The sequence below is a fragment of the Carettochelys insculpta genome, chromosome 1, assembly GCF_033958435.1.
Source record: "Carettochelys insculpta isolate YL-2023 chromosome 1, ASM3395843v1, whole genome shotgun sequence".
Classification (NCBI taxonomy): Eukaryota; Metazoa; Chordata; order Testudines; family Carettochelyidae; genus Carettochelys; species Carettochelys insculpta.
In genome coordinates, this window is record NC_134137.1 from 249,578,759 (window position 1) to 249,598,009 (window position 19,251).

Here is a 19,251-nt window from a genome sequence, read left to right on the forward strand (position 1 = left end):
TTAAAAAAATACAAAATTCCAACTTTTAGTATAAACAATAAACCCCACACGGGTAATGAACAGTTTGCTCACTATGGTTAGAAAAAGAGCAAAAAAGCCACTATCCCAAGCTTGATATGAACCAAAAATACAAATAATTTTGTTCCATCAGAAAAGTGACTGCCTAATTCAAATCACCCTGGAAAATGTTCCCTGTTAATTCCCTAGCTGGATATTTTGTTTGAAAACAATCAAATAAAGCCAACCTCCACAGGAAAGATCTCAGAACACTGTATCCCACTGATACCGCCATTGTTTATCTCACTTTATGTAATCAGCACTGGAGGCCTTGGCTGTGAAGAGAACACATGCTGCTAACTGTAGGCACCAAGGGCACTCTGCTAATCAGCTGGCTGGCCTCTGAATCTCTCCTGGCTGGGTGGCCATTATAAGGGCCCCATGCCCAGCACTCCTTGAGCATGCTCCTGCCATTGGGTTATAGTTCTAACCTTATTTTCTAGTGGTGGTGCACATCTACCCATGCCTCAGTGCACATAAAATTTGCTCTGCCCATGGATGGAAAAAGTCAGAAGGAACATTGATCTCTTCTCCAATATACACCGAAAAAAATATTTATTTCTCCTCCAGCCGTGGACCCAAACCCAGCTGCTGCTCTAACCTGCCCCTCCAAAAGCAGTCAAATTTAAATTCCTGTGCAAATCCCTGCACATCAGTGATGCATTTATACTTCCAATAACCTACTGGCTAGAAAAACCATCATCTAATGCTCTCAGAAAAGAGCACTGTTCTAATTTGGATTTGATACATTGGGAAAGACAAATATCCCGTACGGATAATGCTCACCCTTTCTCCTGGGGTACTGCGAAGATCAGCTTTTATAAAACATGAAGATAAACTTGCACTATATTGATAATTTCCATGTCCGAATTCGTCTTCATATAGAACTAAGCCTTTGGTGTCCAACACTCTGGTCACACATGGCTATACGGCCCCTTAAGTATAGCTAGTTTGAACAAAAAATGTATTTCAGTATAATGTGGCTAGTTCACTAAAGCAGTAGCCACATGGCTACTATTTCAGGACTGATTGGACACCATGACTCTAAGCAGTTTTCAGATCATCTACCTAATACAATAGGACTGGAGTTATTCTCAACTTTCGCTGACATCAGAGTTAATAGCTATAAAACTGGTGTGGGAGGAGAATCAGGCTTAGTAGGTCTATTTTTAAAAAAGTGTTAAAGCAACATAATTACTGGACAGTTCTACTAAAAATATGAGAAAAGGGTGGGATGTGTATACTCTAAGGGAGAGCCATTGCAGCTCACACACATATATCTGAACTAGCTTTGATCTAGGGACTGGCTCAGTGAAGCTGCCGCAGCAGGGCCCATACAAGACCACCCAGAGCTCTGAGTAATTATCCAGCCATCTAGACTGCACTGAAGCAGAGGACCTGAACTAGCTAGATTTATGTTAGCTCAGATAGGTCTGCACACGCTGAAATTGTACCCTGCGGTTACAATGTGGGCACACACTTTGCTGGGCATTTTAATTCCCTCTGTGGTGCTGACTATCTTCCCCCCTGCCTCCCAGACTGCCTCTTGCTAAGGCTAATCAAGATTAGATCCCAGAGCCATAGCTAGTTTACCAATAAAATGACTGAAAGCGTGGTCCACCGCCACCTTTGGAAGGCCAGAAGGAAAGCTCCGTAGAATGAAGGTAAGAGATAGAACCATATTACCATGGCCCCACAAATGCACTGCCCTGCCCCCACGCACCTCTTCCCCCAAGGCCTCCTTCCACTCGCCATGTCCGCCTCTCCATCCCCCTTCCCCATTGCTCACCTAAGGCAGATAAAAGCGTTTTGTTCCAGAAAGGGGGCAGACAGGAGCAAGTGGTGGGTGGGGAGACCTCAAAGGAGAGGGCTGAGAGGAGTGAGCCATGGGGCTTTGGGGCCAAGAGGCAGAGGGGAGTTGGGACCACAGTCCAGGCACCAGAGGCCCCAGCCCTCACATTTACGAAGCTTCCAGGGCACGTGAGAGCGCCTTCCCAAAACTGAAGACGCACATGTCACCTGTGAACGACTGGTAACAGTGAGTGCCCACTATTAAGAGGTTCCAGATTCCAGGGCGTTTGGAATTAAGTTTGTACTAGGCTACAGTTTCCTCATCGGAACCATTATCCACACTTTTCACACCTCCTTTGTCAAGCACTTAAAGAGATTTAGAGAAAAAAAAAGGAAAGAGAGGACATCACCACAATCAGGTCTCCGAGGTTAAGCTTACCACAGAAATATACAGTAAATCTGGCCAAGAAAAATGAGTCAGATGCTATCAGCTTAGAACATTTAAATATTTTGCCATATTCATATTCTTGATGTGCAAGAGAGAAATAGGTCACACAGGAACTGAGTGGTTTGAAAGCTGCAGAAGAGTGTGAATTCCTTTTTGAAGTCTGGAAAAATAATGAATTCAACAACAGAGAAACCATTTCTGTGACATGCATACCTCGACGGTGAGAGCCACATGAGTGGTTACAGAGGCAAAGACATAGAAGTCAGGAACACACTTGGAAACTTTGCTAACCATATCTGAAGTGGCACTCCCTATTTTCCTCTCTTCTGTCCCAACAGGCTCTGGACTAGGATAATTTCTACTGTGGCAGCAACCAAATGCCCCTGTCCAGACCAGGTGCCTTGGTACTAGGCACTGTACAAACACGAAGAGATAAAACTCTTCTGAAAACAGCTCACAGATAAAAAAGGTTGTATGAGAAATCGAGGATGGAGTTTCTCAGGGAAGCATCTTTATTTGTTCCAAGCCTTAAACAATTTGGAGGGAAGGTGTGTGTACATCATGGGCAAAATATGTGGTTGCAGAGGCTTCTTTTGGCAGTAGACCTTACACAGTACCGCTGTAACAGATGAGGGAAGCAGGGCCTCAGCATGGGGACCCTAGGCATAAAGCTCATCTCTGCAGGCATTGGTCAAGCATGCAGCCAGGATGGGCTGCGAAAGACATGAATGACAAAGACCTGGTGCCATGTAGCTCCTGCCCAGTAGGAGGGATATGTTTGAGCTATGCAGCAGTTTAGTGGTGATGGTGAAGCGGGTCAGGGTGAGACGGAAGGATTCTTACCAACACCACACCCTCTGTTGCACAACGCCGAGCACAGCTCAGAGAGGAGAATGGACCAAATTCAGTGCTGACTTGAACTCCATGGGACTCCACTGACTTCAACTTGTTTACAGAGCATAAATGGCCCTCATATGTCCCATAAATTTCCCAGGTACAGGTTGAACCTCTCTAGTCCAGCAACAAATGCAATCCAGCATGGTTTTAGTTAGCCGGGTGGCCACTTATCACGGATGTGACCAAGTTTCCCACAGTCCCATAAAATTTGTTTACAGCCGCCGGTCCTGGCTCTCAGTGGTCTGTGAGGTCATTTAGCTGTAATTTACCCCTAAATGTCTTCTAAGAGCCCAGTAAGCAGTGGAAGTGTTGGTAATGTGCTAGACAACATTGACCTCCTGTAGTTGAGCAAATTCTCTTGTTTGGCACTGGTCAGATACTGAGGGTGCTGGATTAGCTGGGTTCAACCGGTGTGCAGTAAACAAGTGATGTTACTGAGCAGAATTACAACATACAGAACTTTAAATGCAGGAATGGGGATTTCTGTTTTAAATATCAGTGTGCAGGGCAGACCCACTTAAAAATCCTTCAGTAAAGCTGTTAAATGCAACACCTACTAGACATGGGGCCAAACCAAACTTCCTGCTATAAATGCACTGGATTCAAACACTGACTCAGGCCATCCTGGACATTCATACAAGACCATTAAACTATGTTGAGCATAGCTGTGCCTTGTTCACTTGAAGCATACTTCAAAAACGACACGATGCTACTAAAATTAAGGCTGAGTCTACACTAGCTCCCTATTTCAAAGGGAGCATGGTAAGTAGGATATCTGCAGTTTATCGAAGTGCTGAGCTGAATACACAGCACTTCATTAAGCTAATTCTCCCCTGCAGCAACTCTGAAGTGTTAAACTCCAAATTTTGTGGAGTAAAAGGACTTCAAAGTTGCCCAGGCACTTCGAAATACCAGCAGGTTAGCCACGGCTAAACGTGAGCCAGCACTTGGAAGTTTAACACTTTGAAGTTTCTGCAGGGGAGAATTAGCTTAATGCAGTGCTGCATTTGCAGCGCAGCACTTCATTAATAAACTCCTGACACCCTACTTACCATGCTCCCTTCGAAGTAGGGAGGTAGTGTACACACAGCCTAAGAGAATCACCATCCTTTAGGCCAGGGGTCAGCAACCCCCAGCAGGCAAAATAGGAGCTCAGCCCCGCTTCACCTCTCCCATGCAGCCAGAAGCTTGCTCAAAGCCTGTGGATTAACAAAAGACCAGTTAATGCTACCAACCGACAGTGGTTAGACCACAAAGAGGTCACAAGGTCAAATTTCAGCACTCTGCTTTGGAAAGGTTGCTGACCCGTGCTCTCAGATAAACACGCGCAGCTCTCGTTAAATTCAAGGACAGTAATACACTTTGTACTCCAGGACAGAACACACCAATCTTAATCAGTGAACAATATAACATTCAATATCATGTCAGTATCACCTTGGCTAACTGAAAGCAGGGTTTTTTTTTTAAATCCAGGTTATGGATGGATACATAAATTTTTTAATTATGATTAATAAAAACAAATCACCTCTATAGCACTTTAAAGGAGAGGATCTTAAAAGCATTACACCAACATTGATGGACTGAGCCTCCACATCACCCCTGCAAGGTAGATATTATTAGCCACGGTCAAGAGATGAAAGAAGTGAGGCACTCAGATCTTAGAAGACTCAATATATCAAGCTGGCATCAAAGCAAAGAACAGAACCCAGACCTCCTGGTTCCTGATCCAGTGCTCTAATATTGTCTCACTGATTACCATGTTAGTGATTTTATTAAAATATGCACCTATGACATTATCAGAAATTAGAAGTCGCACTTGCACTTCAGAAATGTAAATTCTTAAGTTATGACTCCTGCCTTTAATAGAAGCAATCAGTCTGGATTTGGCATGCCAAGACATTTTATTGTCAGATATTTGATCACACAAGTATGAAGAAAATTCTCCCTTTGAGGACTCAGTCTGGGGAATGCCAATATTTGTTTTGCTCAACTCTGATACACTTTCCACTATGTACCACAAAGAGCAACTTATGCCATGCAGTTGTAGCCCTGTTGGTCTCAAGATATCAGAGAGAAGAGTGAGACAATATATTTTATTACCTTAACTCACCAACAGAAGCTGTTCCAATAAAAGATATTACCTCATCCACCTGGTCTAACAAGCCACTTAAATATTTTACTGCTGAAATCCTTCTTGAGGCAAAACAAACTGAACTAGTAAAGCCTTTCTAAGTTCCCAAGATAACTGAACTTTAGCTAAACAGGTAAAGTTAAAACAACTCTTGTGCATGGTAAAGCATCTACATTTAGAAGTCAAATAGACACAACCCTCCTCATGCCGATACAGTTACACCAGCGTAATTAATGCCATTAGAGAAGGTAAATAAGCTATACTGGCATAGCTGTAGTCACACCAGGGGTTATTATTGGTGTATCCTTGCAAAAAAAGCATAACCAAAGTAGTTATACAAGAACTGTGCAGAGGTTTCCCACTCCCATCAGGGGCAGCAGTCGCATTAACCCCCGCCCCGCCCCCCCCACACACACACACCTTGGCTGTGCATATCTCTAGGGCTTACTATAGTGGTTTTATTTGGAAGACTGCTACTGAATCCAGGAATTACTAAAGAACTTAAACCGAAGCACCCCTTTTCTCCTACCACTTTCCTAAAGATGTGCACCTCCATAGCTGGTAACTAGTGACTTTCTGAAAGTACATCCTGGTGCCCACAGTAAGGCAACCCAAACAGAAAGTCAACCTCAACCCTCTTGCTATAGTTCACTGTATTATTCAGGAACAGAAGTCCGGCATGTTTAAATTTAGCCCTTCCAATTAAATTCATTTTTCAAGCCTATGAAGTGGCCAGTTGGCAAGGAGTCCAGTGATCTAAATTTTTTCATCGCCTGCTTACTTCCCCAGACATAGACAGTGAAGAGCACATACATCATCTAGTTTTCATCCTCATTGGCTAGCTTGGAGATTCTGCTATTCCATATGCACCACTCTAGTGCCATGAGTCTACATGCCAGCTAGCCATTCACACACACTGAGGCTAATTCCTGTTCCCTTGTGGGGATCATACAACTGGGGAGGAAAAAGGACTCCTTTCCTCTGGACTAAGGGAAGCAAACTTGGAACTGTTTCAGCCAAACCCTAGTTAAATATCCAGGAAGAAGCAATGTTTGTTGATGGGGGACAGTAACGGCTCTAGCCCATTTTAATCTCTAAAAACAAGTTAAAAGCCAAGCTAGAAGTAACAACGGCAAATATGCCTTTTAAAGTTTTAAACACAGTTCATAACCTAGCAGCTTGATACAGGTAGTTCAACCTCTCCCATTTTAGCAGGCAAAAGATGGATTTGTCTTGCTGCAATGAATAAGCAGGAGCCAGAATGCCTAATTTTACTGTGGCCTCCAGTTTCACAGGCAAGAGAGGAAATAAAGATGTCTATGTTCACACCAACCCTTCATTTTTCAGAAAGAGCACAACTTTAAAAGCAACAGCAAATGTTCCTGTGTTGAAATTACACGAGGGAGGTGAGAAGTGGCAGAGATGATTATCTGTGCTGCTCCACTGAAATTTTTCCCTAGAGCCTGCTTTCCATTAGATTCGGAGACAGGTTTGCGATTAACACATGCAGCTGAATTTCACACTGCCTCCCACAAAATGCAAATAACTTACTGAGTGCAGATTTTTAAATATATGAGTGGCTCCTGCACTTTCTTGGGGCTGATACAAACCCACAATGCTAATCAACTTCTATGAGAGAATTTCTTTGAGAACCCGAGTCTCAGTCACTAACCCGCATCAACGTAAGGATGTTTTTTTAAACAGCATTACAACCAAGGAAAAGTACTACAAATCACACCCTCTCTCTCCTCACTCCCCTTTTTCCTGGTTGCAAGATCCCAGCATTTTCCTTGTATGTGGGAGGCGGTAGCAGTCTCACACACACCAAATCCTTCCAACTACTGCAAACAGAAACAGTCTCCTTAACCCAGCCACCCTGATGTTACAAGGCAGCCTAAAAGAAGTGCTTTCTCCCCACCCTCCACCGCTTGCTTTGCCAGATCCGCTGCTGAACAGTCCTGCTCTTAAAGTGAGTTAAAGTAAGTAACCTCCAAGGGCCGGCGAGAAGGCAAAGGGGCTGGTTTTGTTTGGGGAGGGGGCAGGAACTGCAGTGGGAAGCTGTCCCGAAGAGCGGCTGCACACAAGCGCGGTGTTGCAATCCCCCCTCTTCTCCTGACTTCCACCTAAGTGCAGTCAGACCCGCTTACCTGGGCGGAACACAGCCGGGGCCCTTCCCCAAAGTTCAGCTACACCTTCTCCCGGGCTGAGCGCGGTCCCGCCCCCCCTAGGCAGCCCCGGGAACCATCGACTCCCTCGTCTCCTCCCGGGCTCTCCCGCTGCCTCTCACTCCATGGCAGAAACCCGAGCGAGGGCTGTGCTGGGCGCTTACGTCACTCCCGTTCCAGGTACCTCCCTCCCCGCGGGGAATGGCCGCAGAGACGCGGGGCGGGGCCGGAGTGGCACCCGCACCCACTCGCTCATTGGGGCTGGCGACAGTCACTCAGCGGCCCGAGACTTGTTTTGCATTCCAGGAGGGGCGCACGAGTCCCGCTGGAAATGAGGAGCGGGGGGGGGGTGTTCTCGGTGTGACTTGGCAGGGGGCGGGGCCGCACGAAGCACGCGGACAGCCGAACTTGAGCAGTCGATGCATTACAAATCCCTTCTTCTCACTTGGCCGCAGAGCCCACGAGGCTGATGTAAGCCCCCCGCGGCGCCATACAAGCGCCTTAGCAGCAAGCCCAGCGCTGCGGAGGCAACGCGCCCTGGTTCCCAGGGTCCCGGCACGGATTGGTTAGAGGCGGGGCAAACCCGAAAGCCTCACCAGCACCTCCCGCCAAAACTCATCTTCTGGCAACGCGCCCACCGGAGACCAGCGTCTGGGCACTGCCACCCAAACCCACACGCACGGGGCTACTTCTAGCACCGCACGGGTCTGCTCCCCACGAGAGCAGAAAGTTGCCCCGGCCAGCGCAGAGAGGGAAACGTGCGCAGCTTTCTACACCTCTGCACGCCCGTCCTGCACACGGAACATCTCCGGAGTCCGGCCCCCTCGTAATGACAACGCCCGCTCCTTTCAATCCGCGCTTTATTCAGAGCAACACATGCTCATTAACTCAGCGCACAGTCAACTCCCAACGAGCCAGACAGGAAGAGCGGTCACAAGTCCCCGCCTTTAGGGACTATCGGGAAAGACACCGCTTTTCCTGTATGTTTGGGATCGTCTAATAATTATACAAACCACTTTAAAATTAATAATAATAATAATAATAATAATAATAATCAATCATATAACATTAATAAACAAGCATTTAAGGGTATTAGTTTGTATAGTATCAGAGGGGTAGCCGAGTTAGTCTGTATCTTCAAAAGCAACAAGAAGTCCTGTGGCACCTTATAGACTAACAGATCTTTTGGAGCATAAGTGTTCCTGGGCAAAGACCGGCTTCGTCAGATGCATGCGTGTTTTTACCCACAAAAGCTTATGATCTAAAATGTCTGTTAGTCTATAAGGTGCCACAGGTGGTCTTGTTAGTTTGTATAATGCCTTTTTGGTAACAGTACCTTCTGGAGATGATGGGTATTGGCCTCGGCCATGGGCTGGGGTATTAACCATTTTTAGTCCTAAACTGATCGTACCTGAATGAAACCAGGAAGTAAAGTTAACATTGGCCTTTTCCAAAAGTACTGTGTATCTTATCTTAATTACACTGTGAAATCACTTTTATTCAAGCAGAAACCCCACCATCCCTTAGCTTACCTTCTGGGAAGGTCTAACTTTGTTCCCCAACTAGCTGCTTTTGAATCAGGAGAAGCCAATTGTGAAACATCAGTGGATGACATTTTTCTGTTGAGCCCATGATCTTTCTTGCCCTGTGTAACTTTTCCACACTTCACCAATCACTTCAGTTATTTCTGTCACCCTCTCACAAAAAATGAGCTGTATTACCAGTTTCTTAACATGCAAATAAAAATATACCACAGCATTTATCCTTGAATAAAGGAGTGAGAGAAAGGACCACACGAGCCAAATGGTAGTCATATCACTCAGAGCGCTCTGGAAAACACTCATATAGTGCTGAAAAGCAGCAGTAGCAGAGTCTGATTAGAACAGAATTGGGGTCTCACTTCACCATCATCATCAATAACCGTGGGCTCAGCACCGGTTGGTGTCCGATGCCTCTCTCACTATTTCCTTTCATTTTTCCCTGTCCAGTGCAGAGTGGCTTAGTTTCCGTAGACTAGCTCTGCACCAATCTCCTATGTCATCTATCCATTCTCTGTGGGGTCTGCCTCTCCTATTTGAACTGTCCATTATGCCGAATAGTAGGGTCTTGATTTTTTGTTCAGCGTTCATTCTGCAAATATGCCCAAATAGTTGTAGCTTCCATTTTACAACCTTCTGCAGCACGTTCTCTTTCAGCTGTATCTTTCTATATAATTCCTCCTTGGTGACCTTCTGCATCCATCCTATTCTCAGAATCTTTCTATAACAACTCCTTTCGAACGCCAATATTCTTCTTTTTGAATCTTTCATTATCACCCATGTTTCACATCTGTACAACATGCTGCTGAATACACACATTTTCAAAACACTCAGCTTCGTTCTTAAGGTAATCACTTTGCTTTTTCAGATCTTATCCGTCACCTTCAAACTCGTTCTTGCTTTCTCTATTCTAGTTGCTATTTCCTTCTTACAGTCTAGATAATACTTTATGTTGCTCCCCAGATATGTGAACTTCTCTACATTTTCTAGTTCAATACCATCAACACTGATCTTCCTTCCTATTTCCTTAGCTGCAAATACCATTGTTTTTGTTTTATCGATGTTCATAATCAGTCCATACCTCTTCCTTTCTTCATTTAACACCTGCACCGTCTTCGCTAGCCTCTCCTCATCTTCCTCAATGATAACTATGGATCTCACTAACATTGGTATAAACCAATGAAGTCAGTGGAATGACATGAGTGTAGAAGTGGTGTGACACTGTAACCCAGTGTTCATTGATTCCATCCTCCCAAACAGTCCCCAAAATTAGTCACATCTACCACCTTTTCCTCGTGGAAGGTGAAATGGTCAGCAAAAGTCCTATAAATCACCTAAATTCTACAGAAATCCTTTGTCAGGATTCATTTGGGATTTAACTGGAGCCTGGTCTTTTTTCTGACTGGCCACACAGCGATTAATTTTCTCTCCCCCAACACACACAATGAATTGGCATAGCCCTAAAAGCATTACTGTTCTATTCTATTCCTGATCTAGACTTTCAGAAATTAGGAGACTAGCAGTACTCAAGGTGAGGGTATACTGTAACATCAATTTTGTATACAGTGTAATGAGTCAAGAAAACATCTTATTTCATTTTTTCAGAATGACGTCCTGGATCACAGTTTTGGAAAGCTACAACAAAGTCAAAAAAATCAGTGTGTATGTAAACAATTGCATTTTACCTGAAGTAATACACAGAAATATAGCTGCCATTATTTTATCCAATTACTTAATTCTGGTGGCCTTCCTGGACATGCTCCCAAGCCTTGACTAATTATTTTTGAGTCTTCAACACATTTTGCTACTCGGCTATGCGCCTTATGTTCCAGATAATTAATAAATATTAGGGTTGGGTTCAAACACAAAGATCCTGGATCTAAACAGCTCACTACTCCTGTTAGCTTTGGACTCAGATCCTAATAAAATGTTGAACCAACGTTAATTGCTTGTGAAAAACACTACTAATCTCTGTCTGTGTACTGAATTGTCCATTTATTTCTCTTCATTCTTCATTTTCTGACTCTTAACTAACTTTTAATCGTAAAAATCATGGAATAACTCTCAATAATCTAATCCAAACAGGGCTATTTTGGGAGCCGGGCCCAAGTTTTGTCTGAATGCAAATCTAAAGTGACAGAGCATTTATGCCCATTGTTTGAATTCTTTCATTAAAGAAAATACCTTGCAAGTCAAGACAAACGTCTGATAAGGTTTTCTGCTTTGCTTATCCCTCATCTCCCAAAATAGCTTAGCCCTTACTGCTTCAGGCTGAATTGTAAGAAAGGGTATTGTTTTATACACTCCTGAAAATGCAACATTTGAGAAAATAAACATCTCAGCAAACCCTCCTAGCAAGGCAACTGGGAGCTTGTCACTACCACTGATTTGCTCTAGAAGGGTTTACATTGTCTAATATATTTTGCACAATGATAATAGTCTCTGTATTTTTGGTTCAAAATGAGTCTGCATCCTTAAGCCTATAATTCTGAGAGCTGCCAGTGGCATTTTGAAGATAATTACTGTACATGACCTTGCCTTTTTAACTCCAACAGCTCAAATGTTTGTATGGATTAGCATGGATATATCATTTTGAATGTTCAAAGCACTGCACAGAAGAACTAATTAATAAATACATTGCCCTCATTATTGTTGTAGCTGAACATCCCACTCTCTTTAATGTAATTATCTTTACAATGCTCAGGTGAGAGGCTATTATCCCATTCTATACACAGTTATTTGAAGCAGGTGGGTAAATACTATTGTGGCAATGTACTCTTGTATTCACACCCTGCACACTGCTGAAATAATCTTTGTACAAAATATTTCTTCTGAGGTATCATTTGACAATTCTTAATTTTCTGATCAGTATCATTGTGATAGAATATATGTGGCAACATTGTTATGTGAAGTTATACAGTTCCACTCAATGGTATTATTTACACATGTATTGTTGCCAGCTTTTTAATGGCACAAAACCAAACACCCTGTACTTCCCCTGCCTACTGCTCCACCTCTTCTCTGCAGGCCTGTCCCTGTCCCCACTACCTCCATCCATCCCTCCCTCTATCCCTCGCTCTTTCTCACTCTCACTCATTTTCACTGGGCTTGGGCATGGCATGGGAGCAGAGGAAAGAGCTCTGGGATGGGGATGGATATGAGAGGTTTGGGGTGCAGGAGGGGCTCTGGAGAGAGGCTGCAGATTCTGGAGTGTGGAAAGGGGTTCTAAGATGGGGCAAAGGTTTGGGACATGGGAGGAGGCTCAGAGCTGGGTCAGGGGTTGGGGTGCAGGACAGGATACAGGCACTGGGGTTGGACTGGGGTGACGTTGTTTGGGGTGAAAAAGGGGGCTCAAGTTAGGGCAGGGGGTTGCGCTATAGAAGGAAGAGTGGCATGTGGGCTCTGGGAGGGAGTTTGAGCACAGGAGGGGGCTCCGTGTAGGGGGCTGGGGTGCAGGAGGGATGAAGCATTGGGCTACAGGTGGTACATAATTTGAATGGCTCTCCAGAAGTGGCAACACGCCCTCAGCTCCTAGGCAGAGGAGCAGCCGGGGGGCCTGCATGGTGCCCCCCCCCAGCACTGCCCAATGTTGGATGCAGTTCCCAGCCCATGGGAGGTGCCAAGCTGGAGCTCAGGGCAGGAGCAGTGCATGTAGTCCCCTGGACACACCTATGCCTAGGAGCCAACAGACTTGTCATTGCTTCCAGAGTGCCACCCAGAGCCAAGTAGGGAGCATGCCAGCTATGCCAAATGGACTTTTAATGACCTCATCAGCTGTGCTGACCAGAGCTGCCAGGATCCCTTTTCAACAGGGTGGTCTGGTGGAAAACTGGACACCTGGCAACCCCACCCATGTTCCAAACTGAGATTGGTAACAAGGTCTGTCTTAAACAAAGGAATGTGTACGCTGTTTAATTTGCATTTAAGCAGTTAAGAGGGTTATCAAACAGGAATGGAAACAAAGGCAGCTCAAAACAGGTGAGAAAAAAGTAGCAGGGAGCATCCTTCCACACAGATCTCTTGTCTCCTGGTAGCCAGCTGGAAATGTTTTTTTTTTTTTTCTGCTTCAGGGGAGGGGACTGAAACTATAAAAGGAGGAACAAACACCCAAGACATTGGTGGCTCACTCCATTGAATTCACTGCAACTGAAGTAAAAGAAAACCTTAATTGTTTTCTGCAAGACAGGGTCTGATCTAGAGGGTTTGATGAGTAAGATTGCTGAAAGCATATGGTGAGAAACTTTGTTTGAATCTGTTACAGTTTGTTTCGTTAGGTATTATTTTTATTATTCTTGTTTTATTCTTTATTGTCCTTTAGTTTTCTTCTAAACATTTCTCACTCTTTTGCCTTATTACTGGTACTCACTTAAATTCTCTCTTTGTAATTAATAAATGTGTTTTATTGTTTTAGCTAATCCAGTGAGTTTAAATGGAAGCTTCTGGAAAATTCCATTGAGGATGGCAAGTTGTGTGCATGTTACTTCTACTGAAGATATAATAGACTTCATAAAACTTGTATTTTCCAGGAGAAGGCTGGGCAATACAGGACACACATTTCTAGGGGGAAACCTCAGACTGAAGATGTGTTGGGGTCTCCAGTCAGTATAACCAAAGCTAGTGAATATTAGAATGTAACCTAAATGTAATCAACAGCCCTGACAGCCACACCAGACCCCGGGACAAGGTAGGAAAGGGATCCAGCTCCATGATCCAAAAGGGGTGGAGCCAAGCATGGAAGGGGTGGGGCTTAGGGCAGTCAGCCCTGGGCCCCTCCACCATGCTCCCTAAGAGCCCTGTGGATCCAGGGTCAACTGCTCCCTTTGTCTCCCCACTCCCCCACCATTGGCAGGCCTGAGTGTAACAGGCCGGCTGCCATCAGACACACCCACCCACACACCAGGTGTCGCTTGCATGCAGGGAGGCTGTTTGTGAGTGGCCTGGCTACTTCAGCAAGGCATTATAAGACACCCAGCGCCGCAGGGCAGTGGCAACACAGCTGCTCATTAACCTGGATTGTACCCTGTGATACCACAGTTATCTTTGCCAAATGGGAAAGCTGAGGTAAAGTGGTGCAATGGCTTCCATAAATTCCAAAGTGAATCAGGATTAAAACTCAGGCCTGCCTGGTGCCCAACCCTGTGCTTATGTGTCCATATCACATGGACTTCCAGTGGCTCTTAACCTTCTTAACCATTTCTTGGTAAGCTCACATGTGTCCAGGCCCCATTTTAAAGCTGCACTTGCAATTCCTCCAGTGCTGTGTTATGGAGAAAAGTCATTGTGACAGATTTGAATTAAAAAGAGCATAGTCTTATTTTTACACACGGGGTGTAGGTTCATCTCTGTGTTCTTTATTTTGAGCCCCCCTGGGGAAAGGGTTTCACATTATTAGCACACAAACCCTCTCTTCTGAAGCTCCCAAGTTCCCCAGTCAATCCAGGTCACTTAGCAGTTTGGGGCTGTCCTCCTGATGGCGGCTGTTCCCCTAATTTGGTATCATGAACTGATTGAAGGATGATTAAATGTACCTCCGAGAAGCAACAAAGAACATTTCCGTGAGCGTTTGATTCTGGTGCAGCAAGCCAAACAGGCTGAGGCATAAAGCTGTACAGGCTGATAGGAAACAAAGGAGATCTGCTCAGAGACTGAAGCGGGGGCTTGGCCTCACATACAGCACCACAGCAGCATAGCTGCACAGGGGTATCCACTCCTCTGTAATGCCTTAGTGAAGACGTTACTATGCTGAAGTCGGAGGAGACTTGGGAGCCAGAGGAAGCAATTTAAGGGCACACCGAAGGCACACAGGAGAAAACACAGCATCCGTGTTGATACTTGAAAGAACCTTGCCCAGGACTGTCCCCGGGGAGCGAGGTAATCCATGAGGGGGTGGCACAGTTTGAAAGGTCTTGCTGCAGTGCAGATGAGGAGAGGCAAAAAGCGTCAAACTGCCCCACGCCCCTCCAACAGCTACCAACCTCCGCCCCTTCTGCCATAAGTCCTGTGGCTCTAAAACTGGGCTGGTCAGCCATCAACAGACTCACAAATAGGAGAGTGACACAAAGACGTCTTACTCGTTATCAACTGTGCACCAAGAGAAAGACTGTGCTGACAGGAACATCTTCCCCATCGACGTAGTTAATCCACCTTCCTGAGAAGTGGTAGCTGTGTCAATAGGAGAAGGACAGTGATGCAGAAGTGAGGAATCGCTGCCCTATACGGTTTATTTAAATTTCTCAGCAGGAAGACTGAGACCTTGCAAACGATGGATAATGCATCCATGCTTGTGATTTCTATCCAAATACTGGGTAGATCCAAAAGACTTCAGCTGCATGGTTTGAATCAAACTCCTAGCTGTCCCAGCCTTAAATTTTATGGATGCCCTTAAAAGAAAAGTAGCAACTGGTTAATTTCAGAATTCCAGATCAGTGGGCAGTAAAATTATCTCCCATGGGTTTGGCATAATAGTCACTTAGAGCAATGTTTCTTAAACTTTTTGAGACCACAGAACACCAAACAATATTTTTAATGAAAAACACCTATGAACATTTTCTTAAAAAAATTGCCAGACCAAAACAAAAAAACAAAACAAAACAAACACACACACACAAAAAAAAACACCCAGCAACCTGTATACAACCCCAGCCCACCCCAAAGAAGTACTTTAGTCAGGTATCTTAGTAATGAAGTAGTAACACTGTATCTGGTTTTAGTAACAGAAAATATATATACGTTGCTAGTTGCTATGCCTCCACAGCACACCTGAAAGTTGTTCATGGAACACCAGTGTTCCATGGAACATAATTTAAGAAACACTGACTACGATGCTTCATCCAGGTGGTAACTTGCCAAGGCCTCTGCTTGTGTCAAGCATGTGCCCTTTCATTCTTCATTTGCAGGATGCTCAATAGAACAACTATTATCCCTCTCAAGACGATGCTTCTTGCACATGTTTTCTCTCATCTGAAAGCTCTGAGCAATTATTCTCTCCATTGTGCACAAGCAGAAAAAGAGAGGTCAACAACCACTACAAAATTCTTTTCAAGTGAGTAAGAAAGCTCCAGATTAAAAGAAAACCTTCATACACCAACTGGTGTGAAAACAGAGTAATTAATTCCTGGAATCTGGCCAGCTTGAACATGGAGACTAATAGATGAGTTTCAATGGGCATCTGTAAGAGTGATGTAAAAATAAAATCTATAAGCTCCATTTACATGGAGTTTGCACGAGGTATGCAGGAAATACCGGGGTAGTCAAACAGAGTATTTTTTCAGTGTCTGTGTTTTTATTATTGCCAAGATTTAGCATGTGAAAGGGGTTTTGTCTTCCTGTTGTTGTTAGTGATCCCTTCTGTTGGGAGCAGTGAAGAAGAGATTGCAGCTTGAAAGTCATTTTCGCATCCTTATGTCAAATTTCTAGGCCTCCTGTCCCTGTGAGAGCCTTGCTTTTCTACTTCAGAGATTTTCCAATTTTGCATTTGAATATAAATGTATCTTAATCTGACTGTATTATTTAGTGAATTCATGCAAGTACAGTGTTCTTATATAACTCTGTCTCTCTCTTTCTCTCAATTTGAAGAAAATTTTTCACTAGCTCCTGCTTGATGTTTTTATTAAAATTGATTGCTGGATCAAGCCCCAGCCAGGACACCCCTTCCTAATACTGAAGATGTTTGGATTCGGATCTGAAAAAATCTACAATGACCTACTTAAGCTATAAAACTAGTGAAAAAGCATAAGAGCAATTACTCTTATGCTTACACCCATTTTCTGACTAATTTGTACTGAACAGGCCTTTTGTGGATGTGCAAAATGAGTGCAATTTTTTCTCTCTCTCTAAACACACACACAGAGGACTGGACACTGCTCACTCAGCACTAGCATCAGGGCAAAGGAGTCTATAGAAATACTGAGAAATGGCATCAGGGTACAGCAAGCCTGAAGGACACCACAATAAAGAGCAAAGATGCATTTTGTAGCTGTGCCTAATAATGGCTGTTATGAATAGTCCAGCTGGTTTGGAACATCTGCTATGACAGCGTGCTTTCTCCCTTAGACACCTGTAAGCCCACTATGCAGCACCACCTAGCTTGTCAATTATATTGTGCCTTACCCTGCTCTGCCTTGGCACACCACTGCCTTACCTGGGGTATTTATCATCATAGCATTCTCACTTATGTTTGCAGCTTTAACTCTAGGGAAGACTCTTATGTTCATTTTACACCTATCCTGAGCCTCTGTTGCAGCAGCTTGCCTAGGACATTTTCATGACAGAAATATTTTTCTCATAACAATATCTCACAACTTCCCCTTTAACGACTTCACCAGTTACCAGAGAAGTGAGCGGAAGAGTGGCATTTGCTTTTAATCAGTATCAGAGAGGTAGCCGTGTTAGTCTGTATCCTCAAAAACAAGAAGTCCTGTGGCACCTTATAGACTAACAGATATCTCTGAGTCTATAAGGTGCCACAGGACTTCTTGTTCTTTTAATCAGTTGCATGGAGGCTTCCTTGATAATACCTTGGTCCAATTTGCTCCAAGCTGCAGACTCTATTTACACTGCAGTTAGACACTCATGGCTGACCTGGGGCAGCTGACTTGGGCTCTGCCTAAGGTACTGTTTAATTGCACTGTAGAGGTTTGGGTTTAGACCAAGACCCTTTGAAGTGGGAAGGTCCCAGAGCTCAAGCTGCAGCTCAAGCTTGAACTTCTACACCACAATTAAACAGCCCCTTAGCCCAACCCAATGAGCCCAAGTCAGCTCACACCAGGAGTCTGACAGCTTTCATGGGCCTGGTGCGAAGTGTGAGCGGCAGCCCAGCTTTGTGCCCCCAGGAGGTGCAGTGCTGAGTGGAAGGGGTGGTACCAGGGGCAGCCAGCCCTCAGCAGTGCTCAGAGTGTGACACTGGACCCTCCCCAGCCCTCAGGGCTGCACAGTGCGGCACTCCAGTGGTGATTTAAAGGGCTTGAGGCTACAGCCAGCCCTTTAATTGCCAGGACCCATGGCAACTGCCTCTTTTGCCCTCTCTCCAACCCCGCCCCCCCACCTCCATCAGGCTTGGCTGGCACATGCCAGCTGGAGGTATCTAACTGCAAGGTAAATATACCCTATGGACGTCCTGAACCCTGGTCTGTGGGACCCAGGCCTGTGGATCCAGTGTTTTCCAAGCCCACAATTGAGTGTGCACACTCCTTGTAAACCTGGGTTTACAATTGCTGGACCTACATCCTGCCACCCCAGGCTAATGCATCAGTACTATATAAAGCAGATTTTCTCAGATGGGCCTGCAGTGTGACCTGCACTCAAAAGAGCAGGGTTTGGACCAGAGTCTTACTGGAACTCAGGTTCTGATCTACTCCCTCCAGCAGGGCTCTAGGACCCAGGTCCTCAAAGCTTGCTGATGAGAGTTGGATTAATTTGTGTGTGAATGGTAAATGGTCTTGGAATCAAAGCTCAGAGTCAGACTAAGGCTGCATCTACACTACGATATAAATTCTAATTTATTAATATGGATTTTGTAATGCTGCATTTTATAAATTTGTGTCTGACTAGCCTTACCTCCCCCCATGTTCCTCACAAAGTCGACTTATTGCTGCTGCCCTCAATTGGCAAACATCAACTGTTGCAGCAGAGCATTGTGGGAACCTATCCCACAGTTCCCTCATCTCCATAGCATTCTGGGTATGGTCGTTGATATTTTATATCTTCTTCCCACACTGCAGTGTCTTCATTCCCTTCCCGTGGTAAGCAAGTGTCCATTTTTTCCAGTTGTGCAGCAACAAAGATGGAAAAGTTAACAGAACTCTCTTTCTTCTGTAACTGAATTATCAAGGATTTTATAAAAATCAGCAAGCGTGTTTTTCAACTGGCCCTCCACCAACTGTCTCCCCTCCTCCTATGATTGCATCTAATCCCTGAAAATAAGAGGGACAATGAAAAGCTTGGAGAAATAGTTGACAGTAAAGATTTGGAAAAAAGAGAGCTGCTGAGGGAAGGATTTTTTCGATTCCCAGTTCATTATTCAGCTTCTGAGCACTGTCTGTATTCTCATTGTAAAGTTAGAAGAAAGGGGATAGAAAAGGCTAGGAAAAAATATTTTTGTCTTCCTTCTTCATTACATGGAATTTGCCAATGTGGGGGGATAGCAGCAATGCCCTGAACATCTTAGTCACCAGGGCAGACTTCCCCCCCAGTGGCAGCTAGCCCCCTGGGTCCTTGTCGGGGTAG

At 44.7% G+C, this 19,251-nt stretch overlaps 1 protein-coding gene across 17 annotated transcripts in view; it reads right to left on the reverse strand.

The window, feature by feature from the left end:
• The window catches only part of PPFIBP1 (PPFIA binding protein 1), a 195,727-nt gene extending 188,097 nt beyond the window's left edge, over positions 1–7,630 (reverse strand). For 10 of the 17 annotated variants that reach the window (XM_075004183.1, XM_075004174.1, XM_075004166.1 and 7 more), the window contains exon 1: positions 7,472–7,628. The gene's annotated coding sequence lies outside the window, so the exon portion shown is untranslated. Of the gene's footprint in view, positions 1–7,471 lie in introns of all 17 variants that reach the window. The other 7 variants (XM_075004102.1, XM_075004094.1, XM_075004109.1 and 4 more) reach the window with 2 other exon arrangements.
• Between the last annotated feature and the right edge of the window lie 11,621 nt (positions 7,631–19,251).